At 44.0% G+C, this 19,217-nt stretch overlaps 3 long non-coding RNA genes across 3 annotated transcripts; 1 reads left to right on the top strand and 2 right to left on the bottom strand.

The window, feature by feature from the left end:
* Window positions 1-8,904: 8,904 nt before the first annotated feature.
* On the bottom strand, window positions 8,905-15,918 carry LOC116604194. The gene is made up of 2 exons (XR_007312299.1): window positions 13,955-15,918; window positions 8,905-9,175 (listed from the first exon to the last, which is right to left on the bottom strand). It is a non-coding gene; the product is annotated as an uncharacterized LOC116604194 (long non-coding RNA).
* Window positions 10,192-10,990, bottom strand: LOC125568370. Its single transcript, XR_007312300.1, has 2 exons — window positions 10,489-10,990; window positions 10,192-10,325 (listed from the first exon to the last, which is right to left on the bottom strand). It is a non-coding gene; the product is annotated as an uncharacterized LOC125568370 (long non-coding RNA).
* LOC125568371 lies at window positions 11,857-13,281 on the top strand. Its single transcript, XR_007312301.1, has 2 exons — window positions 11,857-12,984; window positions 13,148-13,281. It is a non-coding gene; the product is annotated as an uncharacterized LOC125568371 (long non-coding RNA).
* Window positions 15,919-19,217: the final 3,299 nt, after the last annotated feature.

Raw genomic sequence — 19,217 nt, 5'->3', positions numbered from 1 at the left:
CACATTAACATTACAACCATAATATATAGGTTTAGGCATTGCCTAAAAGCGGAGCTCTAAACGACCAAATCTTTGCTTTTTTTCGCTTTAAACATAAAAATATTTTATTTGATGACGTCAGCATATTTTGCTTCTAGTGACGTCATTGACGACGACACAATAACGTGAATATATTGGTGCACCCCCCTTGACACCTTCATGACACATACCAAGATTGGTTGTTATAGGATGTTTGTTCATGAGATATGGATATTTTTGTTCTTTATGAAATCGGAATAGTTTTGCTTTTAGTGACGTCCTCGATGACGTCACAAATCACCTGACCATATTTTTGCAAACCCCCCCCCCTTGACACCAACATGACACCTACCAGGTTTGGTTGTGAAACAATGTTTCTTTCAAGAGATATGAATGATTTTGCTTTTAATCACGTTTTTTTTGCTTTAAGTGACGTCATCGATGAAGTCACACAACACGTGACCATATTGTTGCATCCCCTTGACACCTATATGACACCTACCGAGTTTGGTTGCCATATGATGTTACCTTCGTGAAATATAAATATTTTGGATTTGATGACGTCACGTCACGTCACCAATCACGTGAACACAGTTTTGCACTTCCCTTGACACATACATGACACCTGCCAAGTTTGATTGTCATACGATGCTTTTAAGTGACGGACATCGCGTCACGAAAACTCGAGTCGATGGGTTACCAATATTTGTTACCATATTTGTTTTATATATCACTTTTTCTTGGGTATTCGGCTCCTAAAAAGAAAGCTTGGCTATATCCACGTTACACTTCGTCTTTCATTTTGCATTGTAATTTTGACGCTAGGTGACTGAAATATGGCTATTCCCATTCTAATGTGGCGAATTTAGAAATTGACGAAATTATAAAGTTGAACACACCTCTAGACAGAAGATAAGAGGCGGGGAGGCTGTACCAGATCTGGGGGGAGGGGTGGAGGAAGGGGCAAGGGCATACGTCCAGCAAGGTGTTGTCAGCATACGTCCAGCAAGGTGTTGTCAGCATACGTCCAGCAAGGTGTTGTCACGTCCAGCAAGGTGTTGTCAGCATACGTCCAGCAAGGTGTTGTGAGCATACGTCCAGCAAGGTGTTGTCAGCATACGTCCAACAAGGTGTTGTCAGCATACGTCCAGCAAGGTGTTGTCACGTCCAGCAAGGTATTGTCAGCATACGTCCAGCAAGGTGTTGTCAGCATACGTCCAGCAAGGTGTTGTCACGTCCAGCAAGGTATTGTCAGCATACGTCCAGCAAGGTGTTGTCAGCATACGTCCAGCAAGGTGTTGTCAGCATACGTCCAGCAAGGTGTTGCCAGCATACGTCCAGCAAGGTGTTGTCAACATACGTCCAGCAAGGTGTTGTCAGCATACGTCCAGCAAGGTGTTGTCAGCATACGTCCAGCAAGGTGTTGTCAGCATACGTCCAGCAAGGTGTTGTCAGCATACGTCCAGCAAGATGTTGTCAGCATACGTCCAGCAAGGTATTGTCAGCATACGTCCAGCAAGGTGTTGTGAGCATACGTCCAGCAAGGTGTTGTCAGCATACGTCCAGCAAGGTGTTGTGAGCATACGTCCAGCAAGGTGTTGTCAGCATACGTCCAGCAAGGTGTTGTCAGCATACGTCCAGCAAGGTGTTGTCAGCATACGTCCAGCAAGGTGTTGTCAGCATACGTCCAGCAAGGTGTTGTCAGCATACGTCCAGCAAGGTGTTGTCAGCATACGTCCAGCAAGGTGTTGTGAGCATACGTCCAGCAAGGTGTTGTCAGCATACGTCCAGCAAGGTGTTGTCAGCATACGTCCAGCAAGGTGTTGTCAGCATACGTCCAGCAAGGTGTTGTCAGCATACGTCCAGCAAGGTGTTGTCAGCATACGTCCAGCAAGGTGTTGTCAGCATACGTCCAGCAAGGTGTTGTGAGCATACGTCCAGCAAGGTGTTGTCAGCATACGTCCAGCAAGGTGTTGTCAGCATACGTCCAGCAAGGTGTTGTCAGCATACGTCCAGCAAGGTGTTGTCACGTCCAGCAAGGTGTTGTCAGCATACGTCCAGCAAGGTGTTGTGAGCATACGTCCAGCAAGGTGTTGTCAGCATACGTCCAACAAGGTGTTGTCAGCATACGTCCAGCAAGGTGTTGTCACGTCCAGCAAGGTATTGTCAGCATACGTCCAGCAAGGTGTTGTCAGCATACGTCCAGCAAGGTGTTGTCACGTCCAGCAAGGTATTGTCAGCATACGTCCAGCAAGGTGTTGTCAGCATACGTCCAGCAAGGTGTTGTCAGCATACGTCCAGCAAGGTGTTGTCAGCATACGTCCAGCAAGGTGTTGTCAACATACGTCCAGCAAGGTGTTGTCAGCATACGTCCAGCAAGGTGTTGTCAGCATACGTCCAGCAAGGTGTTGTCAGCATACGTCCAGCAAGGTGTTGTCAGCATACGTCCAGCAAGATGTTGTCAGCATACGTCCAGCAAGGTATTGTCAGCATACGTCCAGCAAGGTGTTGTGAGCATACGTCCAGCAAGGTGTTGTCAGCATACGTCCAGCAAGGTGTTGTGAGCATACGTCCAGCAAGGTGTTGTCAGCATACGTCCAGCAAGGTGTTGTCAGCATACGTCCAGCAAGGTGTTGTCAGCATACGTCCAGCAAGGTGTTGTCAGCATACGTCCAGCAAGGTGTTGTCAGCATACGTCCAGCAAGGTGTTGTCAGCATACGTCCAGCAAGGTGTTGTGAGCATACGTCCAGCAAGGTGTTGTCAGCATACGTCCAGCAAGGTGTTGTCAGCATACGTCCAGCAAGGTGTTGTCAGCATACGTCCAGCAAGGTGTTGTCAGCATACGTCCAGCAAGGTGTTGTCAGCATACGTCCAGCAAGGTGTTGTCAGCATACGTCCAGCAAGGTGTTGTGAGCATACGTCCAGCAAGGTGTTGTCAGCATACGTCCAGCAAGGTGTTGTCAGCATACGTCCAGCAAGGTGTTGTGAGCATACGTCCAGCAAGGTGTTGTGAGCATACGTCCAGCAAGGTGTTGTCAGCATACGTCCAGCAAGGTGTTGTCAGCATACGTCCAGCAAGGTGTTGTCAGCATACGTCCAGCAAGATGTTGTCAGCATACGTCCAGCAAGGTGTTGTCAGCATACGTCCAGCAAGGTGTTGTCAGCATACGTCCAGCAAGGTGTTGTCAGCATACGTCCAGCAAGGTGTTGTCAGCATACGTCCAGCAAGGTGTTGTGAGCATACGTCCAGCAAGGTGTTGTCACGTCCAGCAAGGTGTTGTCAGCATACGTCCAGCAAGGTGTTGTCAGCATACGTCCAGCAAGGTGTTGTCAGCATACGTCCAGCAAGGTGTTGTCAGCATACGTCCAGCAAGGTGTTGTGAGCATACGTCCAGCAAGGTGTTGTCAGCATACGTCCAGCAAGGTGTTGTCAGCATACGTCCAGCAAGGTGTTGTCAGCATACGTCCAGCAAGGTGTTGTGAGCATACGTCCAGCAAGGTATTGTCAGCATACGTCCAGCAAGGTGTTGTCAGCATACGTCCAGCAAGGTGTTGTGAGCATACGTCCAGCAAGGTGTTGTCAGCATACGTCCAGCAAGGTATTGTCAGCATACGTCCAGCAAGGTGTTGTGAGCATACGTCCAGCAAGGTATTGTCAGCATACGTCCAGCAAGGTGTTGTCAGCATACGTCCAGCAAGGTGTTGTGAGCATACGTCCAGCAAGGTGTTGTGAGCATACGTCCAGCAAGACGTTGTCAGCATACGTCCAGCAAGGTGTTGTCAGCATACGTCCAGCAAGGTGTTGTCAGCATACGTCCAGCAAGGTGTTGTCAGCATACGTCCAGCAAGGGTGTTGTCAGCATACGTCCAGCAAGGTGTTGTCAGCATACGTCCAGCAAGGTGTTGTCAGCATACGTCCAGCAAGGGTGTTGTCAGCATACGTCCAGCAAGGTGTTGTCAGCATACGTCCAGCAAGGTGTTGTGAGCATACGTCCAGCAAGGTGTTGTCACGTCCAGCAAGGTGTTGTCAGCATACGTCCAGCAAGGTATTGTCAGCATACGTCCAGCAAGGTGTTGTGAGCATACGTCCAGCAAGGTGTTGTCACGTCCAGCAAGGTGTTGTCAGCATACGTCCAGCAAGGTGTTGTCAACATACGTCCAGCAAGGTGTTGTCACGTCCAGCAAGGTGTTGTCAGCATACGTCCAGCAAGGTGTTGTCAGCATACGTCCAGCAAGGTGTTGTCAGCATACGTCCAGCAAGGTGTTGTCACGTCCAGCAAGGTGTTGTCAGCATACGTCCAGCAAGGTGTTGTCAGCATACGTCCAGCAAGGTGTTGTGAGCATACGTCCAGCAAGGTGTTGTCAGCATACGTCCAGCAAGGTGTTGTCAGCATACGTCCAGCAAGGTGTTGTCAGCATACGTCCAGCAAGGTGTTGTCAGCATACGTCCAGCAAGGTGTTGTCAGCATACGTCCAGCAAGGTGTTGTGAGCATACGTCCAGCAAGGTGTTGTCAGCATACGTCCAGCAAGGTGTTGTCAGCATACGTCCAGCAAGGTGTTGTCAGCATACGTCCAGCAAGGTGTTGTGAGCATACGTCCAGCAAGGTATTGTCAGCATACGTCCAGCAAGGTGTTGTCAGCATACGTCCAGCAAGGTGTTGTCAGCATACGTCCAGCAAGGAGTTGTCAGCATACGTCCAGCAAGGTATTGTCAGCATACGTCCAGCAAGGTGTTGTGAGCATACGTCCAGCAAGGTGTTGTCAGCATACGTCCAGCAAGGTGTTGTGAGCATACGTCCAGCAAGGTATTGTCAGCATACGTCCAGCAAGGTGTTGTCAGCATACGTCCAGCAAGGTATTGTCAGCATACGTCCAGCAAGGTGTTGTGAGCATACGTCCAGCAAGGTATTGTCAGCATACGTCCAGCAAGGTGTTGTCAGCATACGTCCAGCAAGGTGTTGTCAGCATACGTCCAGCAAGGTGTTGTCAGCATACGTCCAGCAAGGTGTTGTGAGCATACGTCCAGCAAGGTGTTGTGAGCATACGTCCAGCAAGACGTTGTCAGCATACGTCCAGCAAGGTGTTGTCAGCATACGTCCAGCAAGGTGTTGTCAGCATACGTCCAGCAAGGTGTTGTCAGCATACGTCCAGCAAGGTGTTGTGAGCATACGTCCAGCAAGGTGTTGTGAGCATACGTCCAGCAAGGTGTTGTCACGTCCAGCAAGGGTGTTGTCAGCATACGTCCAGCAAGGTATTGTCAGCATACGTCCAGCAAGGTATTGTCAGCATACGTCCAGCAAGGTGTTGTCAGCATACGTCCAGCAAGGTGTTGTGAGCATACGTCCAGCAAGGTGTTGTCAGCATACGTCCAGCAAGGTGTTGTCAGCATACGTCCAGCAAGGTGTTGTCAGCATACGTCCAGCAAGGTGTTGTCACGTCCAGCAAGGTGTTGTCACGTCCAGCAAGGGTGTTGTCAGCATACGTCCAGCAAGGTATTGTCAGCATACGTCCAGCAAGGTATTGTCAGCATACGTCCAGCAAGGTGTTGTCAGCATACGTCCAGCAAGGTGTTGTGAGCATACGTCCAGCAAGGTGTTGTCAGCATACGTCCAGCAAGGTGTTGTCAGCATACGTCCAGCAAGGTGTTGTCAGCATACGTCCAGCAAGGTGTTGTGAGCATACGTCCAGCAAGGTGTTGTGAGCATACGTCCAGCAAGACGTTGTCAGCATACGTCCAGCAAGGTGTTGTCAGCATACGTCCAGCAAGGTGTTGTCAGCATACGTCCAGCAAGGTGTTGTCAGCATACGTCCAGCAAGGTGTTGTGAGCATACGTCCAGCAAGGTGTTGTGAGCATACGTCCAGCAAGGTGTTGTCACGTCCAACAAGGGTGTTGTCAGCATACGTCCAGCAAGGTATTGTCAGCATACGTCCAGCAAGGTATTGTCAGCATACGTCCAGCAAGGTATTGTCAGCATACGTCCAGCAAGGTATTGTCAGCATACGTCCAGCAAGGTGTTGTCAGCATACGTCCAGCAAGGTGTTGTCACGTCCAGCAAGGTGTTGTCAGCATACGTCCAGCAAGGTATTGTCAGCATACGTCCAGCAAGGTATTGTCAGCATACGTCCAGCAAGATGTTGTCAGCATACGTCCAGCAAGGTGTTGTCAGCATACGTCCAGCAAGGTGTTGTCACGTCCAGCAAGGGTGTTGTCAGCATACGTCCAGCAAGGTGTTGTGAGCATACGTCCAGCAAGGGTGTTGTCAGCATACGTCCAGCAAGGTGTTGTCAGCATACGTCCAGCAAGGTGTTGTCAGCATACGTCCAGCAAGGTGTTGTCAGCATACGTCCAGCAAGGTATTGTCAGCATACGTCCAGCAAGATGTTGTCAACATACGTCCAGCAAGGTATTGTCAGCATACGTCAAGCAAGGTGTTGTGAGCATACGTCCAGCAAGGTGTTGTCACGTTAAGCAAGGTGTTGTCAGCATACGTCCAGCAAGGTGTTGTCACGTCCAGCAAGGTGTTGTCAGCATACGTCCAGCAAGGTGTTGTCAGCATACGTCCAGCAAGGTATTGTCAGCATACGTCCAGCAAGGTGTTGTCAGCATACGTCCAGCAAGGTGTTGTCAGCATACGTCCAGCAAGGTGTTGTCAGCATATGTCCAGCAAGGTGTTGTGAGCATACGTCCAGCAAGGTGTTGTGAGCATACGTCCAGCAAGGTGTTGTCGGCATACGTCCAGCAAGGTGTTGTCGGCATACGTCCAGCAAGGGTGTTGTCAGCATACGTCCAGCAAGGTGTTGTCAGCATACGTCCAGCAAGGTGTTGTCAGCATACGTCCAGCAAGGTGTTGTCAGCATACGTCCAGCAAGGTGTTGTCAGCATACGTCCAGCAAGGTGTTGTCAGCATACGTCCAGCAAGGTGTTGTCAGCATACGTCCAGCAAGGTGTTGTCAGCATACGTCCAGCAAGGTGTTGTCAGCATACGTCCAGCAAGGTGTTGTGAGCATACGTCCAGCAAGGTGTTGTCAGCATACGTCCAGCAAGGTGTTGTCAGCATACGTCCAGCAAGATGTTGTCAGCATACGTCCAGCAAGGTATTGTCAGCATACGTCCAGCAAGGTGTTGTCAGCATACGTCCAGCAAGGTGTTGTGAGCATACGTCCAGCAAGGTGTTGTCAGCATACGTCCAGCAAGGTGTTGTGAGCATACGTCCAGCAAGGTGTTGTCGGTGTTTTAGTTCTCTGGACCCAGAGAGATTTTATTACACATGTTTTACTTTAAACTATACTTGTACATTGACATAACTTTGGTCATATTGTCACGCATGTTCTTTTCTCTTTTAAAATCATATATTGTACTCATCAAAAATGAGTCAGACATTCTCGTAGATGCGCTTTCCTTTACCCATTTTTTTTGGTGTGATGGTTCTGGTGTGAATGCAGCATAAGAAATCACGTGACTTTCGTGACTTTTTGGGTGTCAAACTCGCGCGCTCTAAGGCTTTATTATAATAGCACTATTAATATAATTATATTAATATTATAATAGCACTATTAATATAATTATATTAATATTATAATAGCACAAAACAACTTATTCGACAACTTATTCGAATCAGCCAGAAAGTTTCTTTGTCAGAAATGGATTATTTTCACTGAAACATTATATTTTTTGTTGCTCTCGTGGCGGGCACAGCTTTCTGTGTTTTTTGGCTCAAATTGGCCACTCAAAAAGTCAAGTGACTTCTTAGTGCAAGTCACCTATTATGCAACTAAAAGCAAGCCGTTTATTGGTTGCTTTTAAAAAAAAGAGGCTTTTATACGAAGGGTAATAATAGAGCACAAAGCTTTATTCATATCAAGAAAATGTAGCCAAAAATTGTCGTTTTTGACGAACGCGGTCACTTCTATATAAGGAAACTAATATATTCCTCATTTGGAAAGACTGCATGATTCTTGTCATTTTTAAGGGTTGCCGTACCGCAGGTGCTTCGTAAGCTTTATGACTTGTAAAAAGAAGAGAAAAAAAAGTTACTGTGACCTTTAGTCACCGGAGAAAGTATTTGAAAAGAAACTAAAGACCCCAAAAAAGTTCTTCAGACCCCTAAAACGACAACGTTTTCTTCATATGGTTTTTACACATAAGTCCTCGAAGTAATGGGCAGGACACTTGAGGGAGGGTCCTGAATAAAGACATCGCAGATGGTAGCCTAAGCTCAAATGTACCTAAATATGAATCAATAAGGGACTTGAACTAAGATCACGTGACTGTTTGGGTGGCAAACTAGCGCGCGCTCAGCCTTTTAGCGGCAAAATAACAGCAACAAAAAGTTCAGCGCTTACGAAAAAGCCAGAATTCTTTTTTTCAGCAAGGGTTTAGTTCCATTTAAAGATTATTTTTTCGTCGTTCTATGGTGGGAAGGGCTCAGTCATTTCTGATTTTTTGTTCCATTATTTTGTTTCGAATTTGCCACCCCAAAAGGACACGTGATCTCTTAGCGCAAGTCCCTGTTGAATAAATTGATTGCTTCATAAAAGATGAAGTTATACATTTCAGGCCCGTACCCAGGGGGGAGTGCAGGGGGTGTGAACGCGCCCCCCCCCCCCCCACAACACTACTTTCGGTTATCAATAGACGTGCTATTTGTAGACAAAACTATAAAGCATAAGCTTTGTCACTCTGCACTCTGGTTCGTAGCCAAATCCGACAATAAACGTCCCGTGGAGATACTGCAAAGGCATAAAAAATCCCTTTTTGTTTTTTCGGGGGTGGCCAGATTTTTATCAGAGAACCCCCCACTTTTTCGGATTTCGCCCCCCAAGAAAAATCCTGGGCACGGACTTGCATTTTGACATTTTTTAGACTATTCGTATTAATTTTTAGCGGTGCTCTATGTCAAATCAAGGTAACATCCCCCCCTCCCCATACTCTCAACCCACTTTATGGACCAATCCCCCTAAAGAAGGAACAAACCTGGCAGTGTTTCGATGAAGTTGTTTTGTTTTCTCGCGTAAAGCCGCTGTCCAATCAGGCTGATGACTGCTAGCGCGACAAACACACTAGTTAGGACGATGAGGGTGTCCTGGAGCAGTTTGGACCCGATGGACACAACACTGATGCTGTCAGAGGCGGCGTGATACTTCTACAGGTAATCTAACAAGTCAAAACAAGCACAAGCATGCAAACGCATTGAAGCGAGGATGTCTGTTGTTGGAGCTTTTGAGACATTCTGCGTTTTCACAATTACTAACAAAAGAATTGACGCCCCTTGCGCTCAAAATGCCTCGCGACCTAGACACGTTAATCCGTGAGCCTCGTTCTTATTGCCATTGTTGGCGTTGTTTTTTGTAGTAAATAGACCCCTTCTGGCGGCTGGGATATCGTTAGATAATGTCCAAGAATGAGAAACTCGTCGTCGTCGTTGTTGTTGCCGCTGATAATCACGCTTTTAGATGCCGCTCCAGGGTTGTTATAGCCTGTCACTGAAACTATAGATTTTTTTCGTTTTTGTCGTCGTCGTTCTCGATTGATTTTTTGGGGCCATTGTTATTGTAATGATTGTCTTCAACTGATTTTGAACTTCGTCAACGTCACTCTCATTGTTGTTTTTAATTATTAAGTGCACCAGTCCCTTAGATTCAACTGAGGAGTTCCAAATAAGAAATTTCGAAATCGCTCAAAATTGGTTTAAAGTTAGCCCCTGGTTCTATTATCATGGTTAAAAAGTTTGAGTTACATACAATAAATATTTTTCGAGAAATTCCGAATTTACGATTTTGCCTATAAAATCGCCGATTTGGGGGCATTTTTCACCTTTCGTAAAAAATCGCAAAATATTCTTTAAATATACGCGGAATTAAAAATAGCGATACAGATCCTTAGAAAGGAGTTGATAAGGTATAAATCGAGTGGTTTCTTTACTTTTTCCGGCAAAAAAAAGTATATTTTATTGCTGTCTAAACATATCCATAAAAAATATCGACTTGAATAATAGCTTAAATTAGGGGCTTATAAAACCGATGGTACATGGATTTTCGCAGAAATTTTGCACTTTGAGCAAACATTGGTGTTATTTCTTTCGATTCAGCAAATAAAAAATTGGGGGAATCAAATTCCCGAATTATAATGAAGCCGAACGCAACCCCATGTCGAGCTCAAATAACACGCGATTTTCTTGACAGCCGTCTTTATTAGATACACATACCTGTTTGTACAGGAGAAAAATCACAGAAAATAAACTCTACCCTTGCTGTATACTAATCTCAGATGCAGTATAATTGTCTTGGTTCATCCTTGGAAGTTACTGGAAGTCAATAAAGACATTACAATGAAAAATATTTGCTATTTTGTACAGACTTCAGTTCAGAACGCCTGCCGGAATGGCAAACTTTGAAGGATTTGTTTGGGTTTTAAAGTTTCTTTACGCTCAATTGAAGTAAAAGGTATTCAAGCACGTCAGTTCTTACCTTCTGCCAAGAGGTTTCTAGGGAAAAAGCCGATTTGTAAGATTAATTTCAATGCAAAGGTCAAGTACTACAACACGAGTCTGGTTTCAGATGACAACAACTGATCAGCGGTCTGCCAGATGAAAATGCGTGACTTTCCACAGGTATCCTAATCCCGATAAGAACATACCGTTTTCAGTCCTAGTCTTTCTTTATTAGAAAATCATATTTTAAAAAAGGCGATATCATGTCTTGTTTGTCTATTTTCAAAAACATCTGATGATTTGGTAAAGAACTTAGGCGTAAGAGTAAAAATTGTATACGTTACGTTTATCTGCATATTAGTTGTGTGCGCATGAGCACTGCTTGATTACTGCAGAAATTTTTATCAATAATGGGAGCGGGTCTTTGTAAAATGAAGACAGGACCTACGCGGACCAGACCTCGGCGGACCGGGTTATTTTTTTAATTTTTTTTTAATACACAAACATATGTGAAGAAACCGTTTAGCTACTTAGTAATCCACACCACCCTATTTACCATCTTCCATAAGTCACCCCTTACTCAATTACTATTTTTACCTTTTGTTAGTTAATCATCAATGAACTTTGTACATATACTAGCTGTAACATGCCATTGTAACTCATTTATAACCTGAAGCTGAAGAAGGCAGGTATTGGCCAGCCGAAATATCGTTCTAAAAACATAAATCTGCGTTGTTGTCGACTTTTTCTTTTAAAGGTTTTACCTTTTGCGTGGGAGTCCCTAGGGTAAATGTGCCGTTGTTGCTGGTCGCCGGTGGGACGGAGTTTCTTTTTCATTACATACTTGCTCCAGGTGACTGACCGTGAGAATAGTGACTTTAAATGGGCTGCTTCGCTACTTTGTAGCAAGAGAAAACAAATATCACTCTGTCCAACCACTGATGAGCTGTCAGTTAACTCAATGTAAACTGTTGATTGCCGTTAGAACAGTAACCCTCTATGGGCTACTTCCCTTCTGCACAAGCACAATCGTAGATAGCCGTGAGAACATTAACTCGTTATTGGCTACTTTGCTTGATATAACAAGAACAACAACTGTGCAATGCCAACAAGACTGCCTAGGGTTACAAAATCAGTTGGAGCTTGCGACAGATTGAATGAACATGTCTATGATTCCGATACAGACGACGATCTACTCCCCGTGTTTGAGGGGTAAAATAATACTTTCGCTAAACGAAAGATATAATGCTGATTGACATTGTTTTAATGCGAGGGATGTTTTAGCCTGTGAGCTAGTCTGTACTTTTGCGCAAAGTCCGTAATGAAAAATCAATCTCCGTCGCATATCCCCCCCCCCCCCCCCCCCCCCCCCCCACATACACACACACACACACAAACATCGGAACACACATAAACTAATATAAAGAAAGCAGAGATGCGCGATAAATAAGTCGAGTCTACGAAACGGGAAGTTGAGTTGAAATAGGGACTCCCCAAAATATGCCCAGGGGGGGGGGGGGGGGGGGGGGGGGATGCAGGGTGTGCGCCCACAGCGGCCGAGGGTCCACTTTTGGTTCCCAATTGACGTGCTATTTGTAGACAAAACTATAAAGCATAAGCTAGATAACCCTGGTACGTAGCCAAATCCGACAATAAAAGTCCCGTGAAGATACTGCAAAGGCATAAAAAAATCCCTCTTTGTTCTTTCGGGGGTAGTCAGATTTCTATTAGAGAACTCATTTCACTCGTCGTCGCCTTACTCGTCCCCTCTCAGAACAGCCGAATTCCGAGCTACGGACAAGCAACCATTGCCTGGGCTACCTGTGATTACATTTGCGTTTCAAGAGTCACCTACGCGCGCGCTTAACAAATACTCCGGTCGTTAAATCATGATTCACTTACCAGCTCTAGCAAGAAGAAGTTCAAACTCAGTTTAAAGTTTAAGAACGCACTTTGAATTGCTCGAGCAATCGACACTAGGGCCACAAGGACCACCCACGCAAACAGCGTAATCACAGGTAGTCATGATCAAGAAAAATATCAAGCATCATCTGAATTACAATTTTATGCTTGCAGATTTTATAAGAAGCAGCCTCATGTGATCTCTTTGTGTTGCCCTAAAGCCTTTTGTGGCTAACGGAGGTGTTACTGTAACAGGATGCCGCTTTGAGGGAGTGTGACAATTCTTTTAGCTTATGCCCTTATGTCAACGAAGCATGTTTCCTTGTGGTATTTGTGTTTTATTCTTCGATTGGTGTTTCCTACGGTATCTTTTTAAAATAATTTTGGCATCATTAATATGTTTTTTTATAGAATGAAGAACATAAAATAAGAAACAATCTAGAATAAAAACTGCAAGCCGACTAGTTGAACTATTCTTTATATCGGGTTTCCTTTGCAAATTCATGCATTCTCATCTGGTAGACCGCTGATCAGTTGTCATCTGAAACCAGACTCGTGTTGTAGTACTTGACCTTTGCATTGAAATTAATCTTACAAATCGGCTTTTTCCCTAGAAACCTCTTGGCAGAAGGTAAGAACTGACGTGCTTGAATACCTTTTACTTCAATTGAGCGTAAAGAAACTTTAAAACCCAAACAAATCCTTCAAAGTTTGCCATTCCGGCAGGCTTTCTGAACTGAAGTCTGTACAAAATAGCAAATATTTTTCATTGTAATGTCTTTATTGACTTCCAGTAACTTCCAAGGATGAACCAAGACAATTATACTGCATCTGAGATTAGTATACAGCAAGGGTAGAGTTTATTTTCTGTGATTTTTCTCCTGTACAAACAGGTATGTGTATCTAATAAAGACGGCTGTCAAGAAAATCGCGTGTTATTTGAGCTCGACATGGGGTTGCGTTCGGCTTCATTATAATTCGGGAATTTGATTCCCCCAATTTTTTATTTGCTGAATCGAAAGAAATAACACCAATGTTTGCTCAAAGTGCAAAATTTCTGCGAAAATCCATGTACCATCGGTTTTATAAGCCCCTAATTTAAGCTATTATTCAAGTCGATATTTTTTATGGACATGTTTAGACAGCAATAAAATATACTTTTTTTTGCCGGAAAAAGTAAAGAAACCACTCGATTTATACCTTATCAACTCCTTTCTAAGGATCTGTATCGCTATTTTTAATTCCGCGTATATTTAAAGAATATTTTGCGATTTTTTACGAAAGGTGAAAAATGCCCCCAAATCGGCGATTTTATAGGCAAAATCGTAAATTCGGAATTTCTCGAAAAATATTTATTGTATGTAACTCAAACTTTTTAACCATGATAATAGAACCAGGGGCTAACTTTAAACCAATTTTGAGCGATTTCGAAATTTCTTATTGGGAACTCCTCAGTTGAATCTAAGGGACTGGTGCACTTAAATTAACTTCGTTGTTTTTGTTACAAACTGTTGCTGTTTTTGTATTATTGTTATGGTCTGCGACTGCATGATGCCGTCGCCCCTACCGTCGTGTTGTTGCGCCTGCGTAGTGGGGTTTACCTGTCCTGGAGGCACGTATCCTCTGACCAATGAGATGACTGATGGCTCATGAAGCTCATGGTCGACGCATTTCGGATTATTTGGAAATTCAGTTTCCTTTTCAAAATCTGCTATCTTGAATAACAGTTGTGGATACTCAACAGAAGCCACGACACGAAGATCCGCATCATCAAGCTTGCTGATGTGATACCCCCTTGCAGTTTGTCGATGAAGATTGCGTTCACAGCGTTATTCTTGAGAGCATTGTGAGCTTCCGAGAAGGTAGAGTAGTCTAGAAGATGGTTTAAAAAATGATGTGATGCGAGCTTCAAAAATCTACTTAACAAGAGAAGTGTAATCATTAAGAGAAGCTATTCAGCAACTGGTGCTACTGGAAACTACTTTCTCCTGTCCTCTACACGTCCAATGTATTTATAGCAACATGGTGGTACAATGATGGCGATAATAACGATGAGGGTGATGACGACGACGACGACGATGACGACGACGATAATGATGATTGTGGTGGTGGTGGTGGTGGTGATGGTGATGGTGATGGTGATGGTGATGGTGATGGTGATGGTGATGATAACGATGACGTTGATGTTGATGTTGCTGCTGATGATAAATGTAAAGCAATCGTAGGTTGTGGCGTTGAACGTCGGTCGTTTATGATGATGATGATGGTAGTTATAAGAGGTATTGGCGTCAACATGTTTTTGGTGGTTAGTTTATAGTTTCCATAGTAAATGCTTATTGGTTTGGATCCTTGATAGATGGCTTCCGTGTATGTATGTCATTTCTAAGCTTTGAAAAAAAAAGGATCACAAATAAACCCACTCATTTACTAGGAGAGTTCATTACTTTTCCACCCTGCGAAACTCAGATTTCCCCTCAAATACCATCGGCTATCATGTAAAATTCTTAGTTTATTTTCAGTACTCTTGATAATGTATAGAATAAGTTTCTTTTTTAAAACCCTGAAATTCTAGTGAACACAGACTCCCTGCTACAGTAAAATTACAGTGGTGCCGTGGCAGATGCAATTTAAAAGGGGGTGGCTATTACATAGGGTGTTCTATGAATTTCCGTACAGGGGGTGGCTAATGATAAAGGATATACCAAGATGTTAGAGAAAGGGGGATGTCTAGCCACCCTATTAAGCCCCCTAGATCCCTTGATTGATTGATCGTGATTGTTGAAAACTAGATTTGAAATGCATTTTTCTCATATTTTGAAGGCTGGCTTTTACCTATGAAAGAAGAGATTCCAGTAAGTAAATTGTACATAGAGTTGTGTCGCTTTACGGCTTTGCCGTGAATGTTGAATACTGGATTTGAAACGATAGAGAATGCGTTGGTGATGGTGGCGGTTTACATGGAGATGACAACAAGACCGACTAAAATCCAGACAACGCCAAACACTCGACCAGCCACTGAACGGGGAGTGTTGTCACCGTATCTGCAATAGCACGTGTGTCGTAGGCCCAACTCCATAGTAAGGAATAGGGGTAAATTATTAGGGTACAACTATAAAAATTGGGAGGTGAGGCTTATCTACAATAAGTGACAAGTATTTAAGGGTTAGGATCTACCCAAAAAAAGGCTTTTGTCGCCATAACAACAATAAGAATGCATATTAAAATAGCATGTTTGGTTTCTACCCCTAAATCCCGATTTCTGTAACCCAATCCCGATTACTGTAACCCTAATCCCGATTCCTGTTACCCTAATCCCGATTACTGTAACCCTAATCCCGATTATTGTAACCCAAATCCCGATTCCTGTTACCCTTATCCTGATTACTGTAACCCTAATCCCGATTACTGTAACCCAAATCCCGATTCCTGTTACCCTTATCCCGATTACTGTAACCCTAATCCCGATTCCTGTTACCCAAATCCCGATTACTGTAACCCTAATCCCGATTACTGTAACCCTAATCCCGATTACTGTTACCCTAATCCCGATTACTGTAACCCTAATCCCGATTACTGTAACCCTAATCCCGATTACTGTTACCCTAATCCCGATTACTGTAACCCTAATCCCGATTACTGTAACCCTAATCCCGATTACTGTAACCCTAATCCTGATTACTGTAACCCTTATCCCGATTACTGTAACCCTAATCCCGATTACTGTTACCCTTATCCCGATTCCTGTAACCCTAATCCCAATTACTGTAACCCAAATCCCGATTACTGTTACCCTAATCCCGATTACTGTAACCCTAATCCCGATTACTGTAACCCAAATCCGGATTACTGTAACCCTAATCCCGATTCCTGTTACCCTAATCCCGATTACTGTAACCCAAATCCCGATTACTGTAACCCAAATCCCGATTACTGTAACCCTAATCCCGATTACTGTAACCCAAATCCCGATTATTATAACCCTAATCCCGATTACTGTTACCCTAATCCCGATTACTGTAACCCTAATCCCGATTACTGTAACCCTTATCCCGATTACTGTAACCCTAATCCCGATTACTGTTACCCTAACCCCGATTACTGTTACCCTAATCCCGATTACTGTAACCCTTATCCCGATTACTGTAACCCTAATCCCGATTACTGTAACCCTAATCCCGATTACTGTAACCCTTATCCCGATTTCTGTTACCCTAATCCCGATTACTGTTACCCTAATCCCGATTACTGTAACCCAAATCCCGATTACTGTAACCCAAATCCCGATTACTGTAACCCAAATCCCGATTACTGTTACCCTTATCCCGATTACTGTAACCCTAATCCCGATTACTGTCACCCTAATCCCGATTACTGTAACCCTAATCCCGATTACTGTAACCCTAATCCCGATTACTGTAACCCTAATCCCGATTACTGTAACCCTAATCCCGATTACTGTAACCCTAATCCCGATTCCTGTTACCCAAATCCCGATTATTATAACCCTAATCCCGATTACTGTAACCCTAATCCCGTTTACTGTAACCCAAATCCCGATTACTGTAACCCAAATCCCGATTACTGTAACCCAAATCACGATAACTGTAACCCAAATCACGATTATTATAACCCTAATCCCGATTACTGTAACCCTGATCCCGATTACTGTAACCCAAATCCCGATTACTGTAACCCTAATCCCGATTACTGTAACCCTTATCCCGATTACTGTAACCCTAATCCCGATTCCTGTTACCCTAATCCCGATTATTATAACCCTAATCCCGATTACTGTTACCCTAATCCCGATTACTGTAACCCAAATCCCGATTACTGTAACCCAAATCCCGATTACTGTAACCCTTATCCCGATTACTGTTACCCTAATCCCGATTCCTGTTACCCTAATCCCGATTACTGTAACCCTAATCCCGATTACTGTAACCCTAATCCCGATTACTGTAACCCTAATCCCGATTACTGTAACCCTAATCCCGGTTCCTGTTACCCTAATCCCGATTATTATAACCCTAATCCCGATTACTGTAACCCTAATCCCGATTACTGTAACCCAGATCCCGATTATTGTAACCCAAATCCCGATTACTGTAACCCAAATCCCGATTACTGTAACCCAAATCCCGATCACTGTAACCCTTATCCCGATTCCTGTTACCCTAATCCCGATTACTGTAACCCAAATCCCGATTACTGTAACCCAAATCCCGATTTCTGTTACCCTAATCCCGATTCCTGTAACCCTAATCCCGATTACTGTAACCCAAATCCCGATTACTGTAACCCTAATCTCGATTCCTGTTACCCTAATCCCGATTACTGTAATCCAAATCCCGATTACTGTAACCCAAATCCCGATTACTGTAACCCTAATCCCGATTACTGTAACCCAAATCCCGATTATTATAACCCTAATCCCGATTACTGTTACCCTAATCCCGATTACTGTAACCCTAATCCCGATTACTGTAACCCTAATCCCGATTACTTTAACCCTAATCCCGATTACTGTAACCCAAATCCCGATTACTGTAACCCAAATCCCGATTACTGTTACCCTAACCCTGATTACTGTTACCCTAATCCCGATTACTGTAACCCTTATCCCGATTTCTGTAACCCTAATCCCGATTACTGTAACCCTAATCCCGATTACTGTTACCCTAATCCCGATTACTGTAACCCTAATCCCGATTACTGTAACCCAAATCCCGATTACTGTTACCCTAATCCCGATTACTATAACCCAAATCCCGATTACTGTAACCCAAATCCCGATTACTGTAACCCTTATCCCGATTACTGTTACCCTAATCCCGATTCCTGTTACCCTAATCCCGATTACTGTAACCCTAATCCCGATTACTGTAACCCTAATCCCGATTACTGTAACCCTAATCCCGATTACTGTAACCCTAATCCCGATTCCTGTTACCCTAATCCCGATTATTATAACCCTAATCCCGATTACTGTAACCCTAATCCCGATTACTGTAACCCAAATCCCGATTATTGTAACCCAAATCCCGATTACTGTAACCCAAATCCCGATTACTGTAACCCAAATCCCGATCACTGTAACACTTATCCCGATTCCTGTTACCCTAATCCCGATTACTGTAACCCAAATCCCGATTACTGTAACCCAAATCCCGATTTCTGTTACCCTAATCCCGATTCCTGTAACCCTAATCCCGATTACTGTAAACCAAATCCCGATCACTGTAACACTTATCCCGATTCCTGTTACCCTAATCCCGATTACTGTAACCCAAATCCCGATTACTGTAACCCAAATCCCGATTTCTGTTACCCTAATCCCGATTACTGTAACCCTAATCCCGATTACTGTAACCCAAATCCCGATTACTGTAACCCAAATCCCGATTACTGTTACCCTAACCCCGATTACTGTTACCCTAATCCCGATTACTGTAACCCTTATCCCGATTTCTGTAACCCTAATCCCGATTACTGTAACCCTAATCCCGATTACTGTTACCCTAATCCCGATTACTGTAACCCTAATCCCGATTACTGTAACCCAAATCCCGATTACTGTTACCCTAATCCCGATTACTATAACCCAAATCCCGATTACTGTAACCCAAATCCCGATTACTGTAACCCTTATCCCGATTACTGTTACCCTAATCCCGATTCCTGTTACCCTAATCCCGATTACTGTAACCCTAATCCCGATTACTGTAACCCTAATCCCGATTACTGTAACCCTAATCCCGATTACTGTAACCCTAATCCCGATTCCTGTTACCCTAATCCCGATTATTATAACCCTAATCCCGATTACTGTAACCCTAATCCCGATTACTGTAACCCAAATCC

This window comes from Nematostella vectensis, chromosome 1, assembly GCF_932526225.1.
Source record: "Nematostella vectensis chromosome 1, jaNemVect1.1, whole genome shotgun sequence".
In the NCBI taxonomy this organism is placed as follows: Eukaryota; Metazoa; Cnidaria; class Anthozoa; order Actiniaria; family Edwardsiidae; genus Nematostella; species Nematostella vectensis.
The sequence above is the reverse complement of the archived record's forward strand: the minus strand, read 5'-3'. Positions and strand labels throughout refer to the sequence as shown.